Source organism: Oncorhynchus mykiss, chromosome 8 (assembly GCF_057628025.1).
Source record: "Oncorhynchus mykiss isolate SJ-2025 chromosome 8, ASM5762802v1, whole genome shotgun sequence".
NCBI lineage: Eukaryota > Metazoa > Chordata > Actinopteri > Salmoniformes > Salmonidae > Oncorhynchus > Oncorhynchus mykiss.
Window position 1 is genome coordinate 52,717,802 of NC_143029.1, and position 12,578 is coordinate 52,730,379.

The 12,578-nt window shown below is 41.7% G+C and overlaps 1 protein-coding gene across 4 annotated transcripts in view; it reads left to right on the top strand.

Moving 5' to 3' along the window:
- Positions 1-825: 825 nt before the first annotated feature.
- The window catches only part of LOC110530054 (F-box-like/WD repeat-containing protein TBL1XR1), a 37,793-nt gene continuing 26,040 nt past the window's right edge, over positions 826-12,578 (top strand). Inside the window, exons 1-3 of one of the 4 annotated variants that reach the window (XM_090181889.1) lie at positions 1,483-1,521; positions 2,630-2,708; positions 2,789-2,850. The gene's annotated coding sequence lies outside the window, so the exon portion shown is untranslated. Of the gene's footprint in view, positions 1,027-1,482; positions 1,685-2,629; positions 2,709-2,788; positions 2,851-12,578 lie in introns of those variants that run through there. The other 3 variants (XM_090181890.1, XM_090181888.1, XM_021612839.3) reach the window with 3 other exon arrangements.

The window sequence follows — 12,578 nt, forward strand, 5'->3', positions numbered from 1 at the left end:
AGAAGGCCCTGCGACTAGGTGGTGGGGAATAGTGAATAAAATCATTCTTTATGGACGCAGTGTAACATGCTGTCCATTCCATGAGACATAACATGGATCACATTTCCATCTATTTGAATTTGCATCATGTGTGTGCATGTGTAGGGGAGAGAGAGAGCGAGAGAGCGAGAGAGAGACCCGCTGAGACTCCCTGCTGAGCCTGTACTCCATAGTGGCGGGAAAAAGAAGAAAAACATGGAATGAAGGATGTGCTGTATATTGGCTACTCACTACCTATTCCTCTTGTTGTTCTTAATGTGTGTTTCTGCTGGCCACATTCACCATTTCATGATGTGTCATCATCTCGCACAGGGAAGTCTGGAGCGATGAAGCAGAATCTTCACTTGGGGATAGTTTGAGGAAAACAGTCATATGTTAGCACTGAATCAGTACTATTCAGTCTAGTTTTTTAATTATGGCAGGAAAAGCTTGTGCTATCGTCATCCTATCTTTGATACAGCTATAGTAGATCTAAAATGTGCAGAGGAATCATGGAATGATCCCATCTCAACGTCTCATCCCAGGGTGATATACAACTTCCATGACACTTTCACAGCCTTGTCAAGTGCTTCTCAGAAGATCTTACTCCCGTGTATCTTTTGATCAGCATGTCCAGCTAAAACAGTGCAATGCACTTAGGAAAATGTATGCAAATAGAAAACAGTTATATATGTAGACATCAATAATGTCAGCTTGTTATTGACTTTCTCAATATGAATGACCAGCAAAGGATTGAGGGTGGGGAGTAATTTATCTATGGCTAGTGGTGCCCAGCCAGGCAAAAATGTGCAATAGTGGGGGATGGGGGAAACACTGTTTTGACTGGTGGCTGGCTGTTAGCTTGAAGCCTCTATACTTTTTCCTTTTCATCTGATTGGTGGAACCAAGTGAAGGCTCTTAAACCCAATTTGGGAGGAGGGGGAGGGATGGTTATTCTGTGATGGAGCCATTGTGTGCTGGCTCGAATTACTGTATATGATTGTGAAAGTGAGTTGCCTATTTCTTCATAATTCTATTCTGAGTAGTTGAACTCTCCCATTTCTTTATGGACAATATTAATGCATTCAAAGAGACTGGTTGTATAAAATATAAATTCACAGAACTGTATGGCATCTAATTATCTAAATTAATACAATATTGGCTTACCATACGTTTTAATCGTTTTGCAGGAAATAACATTTCCTGTACACTTTTTCTACATGTGACTATGCTTTCTGTGTCTCGCTTCAATGAGTGATGTTTGGAAATACTGTAGCAAGCTGCCTGGACTGCCCATTTTTGTAGGGAAAGTCGCGTCACTGTGTTGAGTGTCTGAAGCCGTTGGCTTCGAACCGCCTGGCTTTGTATCTTATCTATTAGCGTTAAAATGTTAATTAATTTCCTTGTTATATCAATTTTGCAATCTTTGGAAAGAGATAACATGGTTTAGCTTTAAACACGTGGATTACAGCGGAAGCCATCTATCAAAAGATTTCAGACAAAGTAGGTAGCTAGCTACTGGATTATGGGGACACATTTTGAAAGAGCAGCTAGCTAGCCTTGCTAGCTAACCAGCACCGTTCATATAAAGAACGAATCTTGTTTTTTTTGGTTTTGTTGTTGGAACACAGGAATAAATGCAAAATATTGCGACCCCTTTCTAAAGGTATGCCCTGTAATATGTTTTTGTGACTAACTAGTTAGCTACCGCTAAATCCTTGTTTAGCAATGCCTCATGGTCGCGGGAGAGTGGCGACCGAAAAACCACGTCGCGGTGCCCAGGCTAGCTAGCTAATCACTACGTTAGCTTAGCCTCTTGCGTACAACCGTGTGGGGGATGGGCTTTGTGCTCTTCGCGCTAGCTAGTTAGCAATGCTAGCTAGTTAGCAATGCGAGATACGTTAGCTTAGGCTAGCCGGTGACATAACGCCAACTATCGGTAGCTAGCTAACGTTAGACGAAATCGTTTTTTAATATTACTGTCGCTAGCTAACGTTTATAAATTAGGTAAAACCTAAATTGCGCAGTTGGGTAGTTAACGTTAAGTTGCGGATAGTAAATTGTGCCGACTGGTGTAGTGTGTCAATGTTATAACGTTGACTATGATAGCGTTTTCTATCACAGCTGTACACGAAGGTACTGTACATGTTAACGTTACAGTAGTAACTAGGTAATTATTCTTTCCAGTCTGCTTCTTGCGTACTCCTACCAGGGCACTTGTAGCACAAAGGTCCATTGGCTGTATGGATTCATCACTGACCCAGTCTGATAGTATAGCGACACACCCCTCTTGGCCAGTCAGTTTTTAACTCTTTCCTCAATCTGCCTGCGTAGGCACTGCAACATTTCCCTTACAATTTCCATATAATATTGGCAGGTAATATATCAATGTACTGGGATTGTTAAGTCCCAGTTGTCGTGCATAATTATGAGCTCTGAAGTTGCTATGAAAGCATCATGCTCTTGCCATGATACCTATATACTTCTAAACAGTATAGTCAAGGGTTCACTCTTATGTACTTACTCAGAGAGGGTCAACATGAACAGTGTATAAACTGGAATTGAAAATAAATGCCTTTCGTTAACTAACACTCACGCTTGACTTTTCCAGTACTGACGTTCTTGAGGAAACTTACTATGACCGAGATGTGGTTGTCCCACCTAGCTATCTTGAGATGAATGCACTAACTGTAAGTCACTTTGGATAAGAGCGTCTGCTTAATGACTCAAGTGTAAATGTAATTATTCTGTTCACTGTCTTCGTTCCTAGATTGCGGAGTTCCTCCTCTGGACGGTGGAGCAATGAGCTTCTGAAAGACACTTGATCACATGGTGAGTAGTCTGGGGCTGACATAATCGTATGTAATTGCATGCATAGTGATGGCTGAGAAGTGTTTCCGAAGCAACACACAAGTTGTGCTTTTGTCTTATATAGTATAATAGAAAGCACAGTGGTTATCTCAGAATCACACTGACATGCCTGACGATTGCATTGTAAGGATGACTTTCTCCATACTTTGGCTCAAACCTGGACTACCAGAATGCGGAGTTGTTTTGGATATACCCACAGGAGCACATCTCCCATGATGTGGGTTTTCAAATCCCCAAACAGACCGTCAACTTTCGTGAAGGAGCAGGAGAGGAGTCTGCAGATGCAGTCAGACCCTCGGCAAGGTGTCAGGACTCTGGGGTTATGGCCTGTACTTCAGTGCATGTCAAACAGAGAGACAACTAACTCACACTGGTGAGCCATATTCGCCCTCCTTGACCCGACTGAATTGTCATCACCCCAAAGAGGCATGAGGGAAACTAGGGCAGGGCGATATACTGAATTAATTCAAAATAATGTTTTAGCGCAATGTTCCAAATACCTGTATTGCAAAAGTCAAGTATTATTTAATTGTTTTTGTTTCTTTGAGTGTTTTGTCTTTTTGGTCTCGTCTCCTTCGCTCCTTCTGTACTGTGTACTTTCGCACACAGACACCAAGCCCCTCCCCCTGCCATTTCCTCTCTGACAACAAGCAGTTTCAACTCGCTATTTGCATTTGAGGTTTGGTCTAACATAATTGGTCATATGGACCCCCAAACACATTGAGACATTATTTGTACTGTAATGGAGGAGAACTTAACCTTCATAATGATACCCTTTTTATGTCTCCACTCCCAAAATATAGAGCAGACCATACTAAGACGGCAGTATCAATGAATGTGGAAAATTAATACTCAGTTTGTCGCAGGCGGCATTGCAGTACCATGTACCGTTAGCAGCATTTTAGCCAGACGGTAATGCGCAAGCTGTCTAGTCTGTGTTTTGTAAATGTGCAAAGAGCATAAAAATACTCATTTATTTAAGGAATTGTCAACCCATTCTGAGAAATAAGCATCTTGTCCAGGTAGGCCTCTTGATTTCCACATCTAAACACAGTGATCAGGCTATTTTGTTCAAACAGTTGCAGACGGACAGGAAGGTGTGTCCATTAGCAAACAAATACAGTGCATTTGGAAAGTATTCAGACCCCTTGACTTATTCCATATTTTGTTACGTTACAGCCTTATTCCTAAATTGATTTTGGTTTAAAAAAAAATATATCTCCTCATCATTCTACACACACAATACCCCATAATGACAAAGCAAAAACAGGTTTTTAGAACATTTTGCACATGTATTAACTGAAATATCACATTTACATAAGTATTCAGACCCTTTACTTAGTACTTTGTTGAATCACCTTTGGCAGCGATTACGTTCTCGAATCGTCTTGGGAATGACGCTACAATCTTTGCACATCTGTAGTTGGGGAGTTTCTCCCATTTTTCTCTACAGATCCTCTCAAGCTCTGTCAGGTTGGATGGGGAGCGTCGCTGCACAGCTATTTTCAGGTCTCTCCAGAAATGTTTGATCGGGTTCAAGTCCGGGCTCTGGCTGGGCCACTCAAGGACATTCATAGGCTTGTCCCGAAGCCACTCCTGCATTGTTTTGGCTGTGTGCTTAGGGTTGTTGTTCTGTTGGAAGGTGAACCTTCACCCCAGTCTGGGGTCTTGAGCACTCTGGAGCAGGTTTTCATCAAGGATCTCTGTACTTTTCCCAATTCATCTTTTCCTCGATCCTGACTTCTCCCAGTCTCTGCTGCTGAAAAACATCCCCACAGCATGATGCTTGCCACCACCATGCTTCACTGTAGGAATGGTGCCAGGTTTCCTTAAGATTAAGACGTGCGCTTGGCATTCAGGCCAATGCGTTCCATTTTTGTTTCATGGTCAGTTCTTTAGGTGCCTTTTTGGAAAATTCCAAGCGGGCTGTCAGGTGCCTTTTACTGAGGAGTGGCTTCCGTCTGGCCATTCTACCATAAAGGCCTGATTTGGTGAAGTTCTACAGATATGGTTGTCCTTGTAGAATGTTTTCCCATCTCCACAGAATATCTCTAGAGCCATCGGGTTCTAGAGCCAAGGGTCTTCTTCCCTGATTTCTCAGTTTGCCCAGGCGGCCAGCTCTAGGAAGAGTCTTGATGGTTCCAAACTTGTTCTATTTACCCTTCTCCAGATCTGTGCCTCGACACAATCCTGTCTTGGCGCTCTAAGGACAAGTCCTTCGACCTCATGGCTTGGTTTTTACTCTGACATGTACTGTCAATTGTGGGACCTTTTAAATAGACAGTTGTGTGTCTTTCCAAATTATTCTTTAAAATGTTTTTTAACAAGGCAATTCAGTTAAGAACAAATTCTTATTTACAATGACGGCCTAGGAACTGCCTTGTTCAGGGGCAGAATGACAGATTTTTACCTTGTCAGCTTGGGGACTCAATCTAGCACCCTTTCGGTTACTGGCCCAACTCTCTAACCACTAGGCTACCTGCCGCCCCAATCATGTCCAGTCAGTTGAATTTACCAAGTTGTAGAAACATCTCAAGGATGATCAATGGAAACAGGATACACCTGAGGTCAATTTCAAGTCTCATAAAAGGTCTGAATATTTATGTAAATAAGGTATGTCTGTTTTTTTATATAATACATTTGCAAATATTTCTAAACCCCCTGTTTTCACTTTGTAATTATGGGGTATTGTGTGTAGAATGATGAGGATATATAAAAATACATTTTTAGAATAGGGCTGTAACGTAACAAAATGTGTAAAAAGTCAAGGGGTCTGAATACTTTCCGAATGCACTGTAGATCCAAGTTGGCTAAACTTTAAATATAAAAATTAGCTGGCTACTCACTACCAGGTGGGCTTGTGCTTGAGAGATTGTTTGAGACCTGTGTTAATGTTCTATAATACCTGGTAAGAAGTTGGCCATTATCAGTGGTTCTGGTTAAATTTGTAACAAAAAGGGAATTTTCTTTGACTTGAAAGTCAGATCAGTGATTATTGCAACAAAGCCGGTTATAATATTTTCATTTGTAGTGGATTTATTTAGCCTAGGTATAATTTTACAAGGCCGGAATTCATTAGATTATTCCTGACTGTTTGAAATAGTGTATTGACCCTCAACATTTTTATATATATGTTGTGAATCACTGATAAGTTTGAAAAGGCCATATCGCCCAGCCCTAGAAAAAAAAACGTCAAAAAATACTTTCCGTCCCCCAAACGCTGTAAATATTTGCGTGGGGTAGTTGGAATACACAGCCATGACCATTAATAAACGCCTCAACCCATTTTGGCTTGGCTTCTCGAGCTGTATCTGACATGCATTCCTGCACATAAACTCTCATACAAACTGTGCTGTTTTAATGCATTCATACTTATAGCCTTGGGCCTCGTGTTCAGAGAGAGAGTGCTGTCCTTGGGCAAAGTGCAAAAGGTGAGATACAGTAGAAGCTACAGTATAGCCCACAGAGAGGCTTGTATACAAACAGACTACAATCCTTTCCACTGAAATGTGTGGAGGGAAAGAAATGGTCCAAGGCTAGAATGGCTGGCATTTCATTGTTATTTTGTTGATGTTTTGAACAACAACGCCATAGTTAGCATCTCCGATATAAAGTCGAGCTGAGGATCGATGGTTCCAGGGACATTCTCTTCATATCAGATGTTTAATTAAGGCCTACTCTGTGTGTCTAACCCCAAGGAGATCTGGAAAAGGGTTAAAGGCCTGGAGAATAAACCCTCCTCACAGCTGCCCATGTCCCTTAAAGTTGATGATGTGGTTGTTACTGACAAGAAGCACATGGCTGAGCTCTTTAATCACCACTTCATTAAGTCAGGATTTCTATTTGACTCAGACATGCCTACTTGCCCATCCAAAATTTCTTCCATCTCCCACCCCTTCTAATGTGACTATCACCAATGCTTCTCCCTCTGTTTCCTCTGCCCTGCTACAAAGTTTCTCCCTGCAAGCAGTCACTGAGGTGCTAAAGGAGCCCTTGAAACTTGACCCCCAAAAAACATCTGGGTCCAATGGTTTAGACCCTTCTTTAAAGTTGCTGCCCCTATGATTGCCAAGCCTATCTCCGACCTTTTTAACCTCTAGCGTCGAGCAACCCGTATCCGGGAGTGTAATCATAGCCTCAAGCTTATTACCATAACGCAACTTTTTCTATTCATGAAAATCGCAAATGAAATGAAATATATTCAAACACAAGCTTAGCCTTTTGTTAACAACACTGTCATCTCAGATTTTCAAAATATGCTTTTCAACCAAAGCTACACAAGCATTTGTGTAAGAGTATTGATAGCCTAGCATAGCATTAAGCCTAGCATTCAGCAGACAACATTTTCACAAAAACAAGAAAAGCATTCAAATAAAATAATTTACCTTTGAAGAACTTCGGATGTTTTCAATGACGAGACTCTTAGTTAGATAGCAAATGTTCAGTTTTTCCAAAAAGATAATTTGTGTAGGAGAAATCGCTCCGTTTTGTTCATCACGTTTGGCTAAGAAAATGACCGGAAAATGCAGTCACTTACAACGCCGAACTGTTTTCCAAATTAGCTCCATAATATCGACAGAAACATGGCAAACGTTGTTTAGAATCAATCCTCAAGGTGTTTTTCACATATCTATTCGATAATCCTTCAGTGGTGGCAGTTGGCTTCTCATCAGAAGCAAACAGAAAAATACTGCAGCTGGAGATTATGCAATAATTGCAACGGAGGACACCAAGCGACCACCTGGTAGATATAGTCTCTTATGGTCAATCTTCCAATGATATGCCTACAAATACGTCACAATGCTGTAGAAACCTTGGGGAAAACGTGGAAAACGTAAGCTGACTCCTAGCTCCTTCACAGCCATATAAGGAGTCATTGGCATGAGGCGGTTTCAAAAAATGTGGCACTTCCTGATTGGATTTTTATCTGGGTTTCGCCTGTAACATCAGTTCTGTGGCACTCACAGACAATATATTTGCAGTTTTGGAAACGTCAGTGTTTTCTTTCCAAAGCTGTCAATTATATGCATAGTCGAGCATCTTTTCGTGACAAAATATCTTGTTTAAAACGGGAACGTTTTTCATCCAAAAATTAAAAGAGCGCCCCCTATATCGAAGAGGTTAACCTGTCTCTCCTTTCTGGGGAGGTTCCCATTGCCTGGAAGGCAGCCACGGTTTGTCCTTTATTCAAAGGGGGAGATCAAGCTGATCCTAACTGTTATAGGCCTATTTCTATTTTGCCCTGTTAATCAAAAGTGTTGGAAAAACGTAATAATCAACTGGCTGGATTTCTTGATGTCCATAGTATTCTCTCTGGTATGCAATCTGGTTTCCGCTCAGGTTAAAGATGTCAGTGCAACCTTAATAAAGGTCCTCAATGTTGTCACCATTGCAATTGATTCAAAGCATTGTTGTGCTGCTATTTTTATTGACTTGGCCAAAGCTTTTGATTTTGGTAGACCATTCCATTCTTGTGGGCCGGCTAAGGAGTATTTGGCCTGGTTTGCGAACTACCTCAGAGAGTGCTGTGTATAAAGTCAGAAAATCTGCTGTCTCAGCCACTGCCTGTCACCAAGGGAGTACCCCAAGGCTCAATCCTAGGCCCCACACTCTTCTCAATTTACATCAACAACATAGCTCAGGCAGTAGGAAGCTCTCTCATCCATATATATGTAGATGATAGTCTTTTATACTCAGCTGGCCCCTTCCCAGATTTTGTGTTAAATGCTCAACAACAAAGCTTTCTTGGTGTCCAACAAGCTTTCTCTGACCTTAACCTTGTTCTGAACACCTTTAAATCAAAGGTCATGTGGTTTGGTAAGAATAATGCCCTTTTCACCACAGGTGTGACTACTACCATCTGAGGGTTTAGAGCGGTGTGGAATCAAGGAAAGGGGCCCTGCCTGTTATTGGTATGGGACACGAGAAGAGCAGTGTACTCGGCATATAACGCGTGTGTGTGAAAAAATAAAATAAACTTTTTAGATTTAATTCTCAGGATCTACAGTTGAAGTTCGGAAGTTTACGTACACTTAGGTTGGAGTCATTAAAACTTGTTTTTCGACCACTCCACATTTCTTGTTAACAAACTGTAGTTTTGACAAGTCGGTTAGGACATATACTTTGTGCATGACACAAGTAATCCAACAACTGTTTACAGACAGATTATTTCATTTATAATTCACTATCACAATTCCAGTGGGTCAGAAGATGACTGCCCTTAAACAGCTTGTAAAATTCCAGAAAATTATGTCATGGCTTTAGAAACTTCTGATAGGCTAATTGACATAATTTGAGTCAGTTGGAGGTGTACCTGTGGATGTATTTCAAGGCCTACCTTCAAACTCAGTGCCTCTTTGCTTGACATCATTGGAAAATTTTTAAAAATAAGATAAGACTGCAGAAAAATATTGTAGGCCTCCACAAGTCTGGTTCATCTTTGGGAGCAATTTCCAAACATTGAAGGTACCACGTTCATCTGTACAAACAATAGTACGTGAGTATGAACACCATGGGACCACGCAGCTGTCATACCGATCAGGAAGGAGACGCGTTCTGTCTCCTAGAGATGAATGTACTTTGGTGTGAAAAGTGCAAATCAATCCCAGAGCAACATCAAAGGACCTTGTGAAGATGCTGGAGGAAACGGGTACAAAAGTTTCAATATCCACAGTAAAAGGAGTCCTATATCGACGTAACCTGAAAGGCCGCTCAGCAAGGAAGAGGCCACTGCTCCAAAACCGCCACTAAAAAAAGCCAGACTACGGTTTGCAACTGCACATGGGGACAAAGGTCGTACTTTTTGGAGAAATGTCCTCTGGTCTGATTAAACACAAATGGAACTGTTTGGCCGTAATGACCATCGTTATGTTTGGAGGAAAAGGGGGATGCTTGCAAGCCAAAGAACAACATTCCAACCGTGAAGCACGGGGGTGGCAGCATCATGTTGTGGGGGTGGCAGCATCATGTTGTGGGGGTGCTTTGCTGCAGGAGGGACTGGTGCACTTCACAAAATAGATGTCATCATGACGTAGGAAAATTATGTGGATATATTAAAGCAACATATCAAGATATCTGTCAGGAAGTTAAAGCTTGGTCACAAATGGGTCTTCCAAATGGACAATGACCCCAAGCGTACTTAAGTATTGGAGTGTCCATCACAAAGTCCTCACCTCAATCCTATAGAACATTTGTGGGCAGAACTGAAAAAGCATGTGTGAGCAAGGAGGCCTACAAACCTGACTCAGTTACACCAGCTCTGTCAGGAGGAATTGGCCAAAATTACCCAACTTATTGTGGGAAGCTTGTGGAAGGCTACCCAAAACGTTTGACCCAAGATAAACAATTTAAAGGCAATGCTACCAAATACTAATTGAGTGTATGTCAACTTCTGACCCACTGGGAATGTGATGAAAGAAATAAAAGCTGAAATAAAGCATTCTCGCTACTATTATTCTCACATTTCACATTCTTACAATAAAGTGGTGATCCTAACTGACCTACGACAGGGAATTTTTACTAGGATTAAATGTCAGGAATTGTGAAAAACTGAGTTTAAATGTATGTAAAGTTCCGACTACAACTGTATATCTTGAAATGTAAACACACTTCTTGTTTCTCAGCAACCTCACCCCTCATAGTCAATGTGAATAGGACCAACTATGGGTGTTTCCTATGTGTTATCCTGAATGTACAACCAAACCCATCAGCTGTACCCGTGACTAACGCCACATATTGCAACACGATCCCATTCCTACCATTGTCATGATTCTGTCTGTGTGTCGTGAAGTGCATCGCATTCTCCAGAGTCCAAGGCTCTCTTGATTTGTTTACCATTAGCTATCATTTCTGGTCTCGGTGTGTACTTTTCAGTGGGCTAGCATGATGAAGTGCTATAAATTCCAATCCAGCCATCCTACTGTTGTTTCTTTCCACGGTCCTGTTTAAACAGTGTGTGCACTTGAATAAATACGCATCTCAGGAATACGAACTATGCGGGATGTTATTCCTAACCCCCCCCCCCCCCCATCTTTCCTTTCCCCCAGTGGTTTTGTCCACATGAGTCAGCCTGCCCTCTTAAGGAGAGCTCAGTAATTATTTCCAGTTGTGGGGGTAATGAATGGAAACTGGTGCCTTGCCTAAGGGCCAGGATGGAATTTAACTCCATGATTGTACTGCCAATTGATAATGATAAGTTTGGCCGTAACCACAGAGTGTTATGAATTTTCCCCAAAGTAGGTCAGGCAAGGTAAGGGATCAAAAGGCTTGCCCATTTTGATACGGTGTTACATAGTGGAGTTATGTCATCTGTTGGCAGGGCTACAGACCATTTAGTCACATTTTGTGACCCTTTGACTTAGCTGTGCAAGTAAACATTTTTAAATTGGTCGCACTGGTGCAAGCTGCACATTCTACTTGGACACCTCAATCAAAAGGTTCAAATTTTGGGGCAGATAAAACCATTAATTTGTTAAACAGTAAAGTGTCTGCCCTGCTGCCTGTTTAGCTGGGGCTTGCTGTTGTAATGACACACTCTGTCCCCCCTCATGATTGTATAATAGTGATGGGGGGGGGGAAACAATATTATTTTTGGACACTATTATATTGGTTTTTAGATATTAGCCAACACTAGTCAGCTGTACTAGTGCCAAAATGCTGGTATTTTACACCCTATAGCTTGTTCTCCATCTTTTTAAATTATGAGCCTAGTTTTCAGCACTTATTTCCATGACAGAAACTAATTTTATCATGCTCTCTCATCTGCAGCAGACATAATGAGCAGTATGTTTGGAGCATCAGATCGCAGTATTGAATCACAATACATATAGAATTGTGAGAATTGCAATACATATCGTATCGGCACCTAGGTATCGTGATAATATCTTCAGGTCAATGGCAATTCCCAGCCCTATTGTATAATATTTCTAAATACAATTGGGGGAAAAGCACAACTTTGGAAGCAACTAGTGTCGCTATTAAAGAGAGACGGCCCCTAAAAAGCTATTTCTCATTTTCAAAATGGCCTGTGTGTCCTCTAATATTCTAGTGTCAAACTTTGTTTCCAACTTTGTGGCAACAGTTTGCAGAAGGCCCTTTCCAGTTTCAGCATGACTTTGCCCTGTGCGAAATGCGATTTCCATACAGAAATGGTTTGTCGAGATCGGTGTAGAAGAATTTGACTGCACAGAGCCCTGACCTCAACCCCTTCGAACACTGTTGGGATGAATTGGAACGCAGACTGCGAGCCAGGTCTAAGCGATCAACATCGGTGCCCAACCTCTCTAATGCTCTTGTGGCTGAATGGAAGAAAGTCCCTGCAACAATGTTCCAACATCTAGTGGAAAGCCTTCCCAGAAGAGTGGAGGCTGTTATAGCAGCAAAGGGGAGACCAACTCCATATTGATGTCCCTGATTTTGGGATGAGATATTCGACAAGCAGGCATGTTTGACACTGCAAATATGTTTAGGGGGTGCCACCAGATCAAGGGCTGGTGCCACTAACTGAAACAGTTAGAGGCACCAGTGCCACCAGGGGAAAATGTTAGTGTGGAACTCTGCGTTGTGAGTTCGTGTTTTTTTTACACCTTATTTTATTGACTCAGGGTATTTGCATGGATCTACTATCCATTGACTTTCAACATGTCGTCTAGACTGTAAATGTTGCCACTCTCCAAGACTCCCAAGTTCAA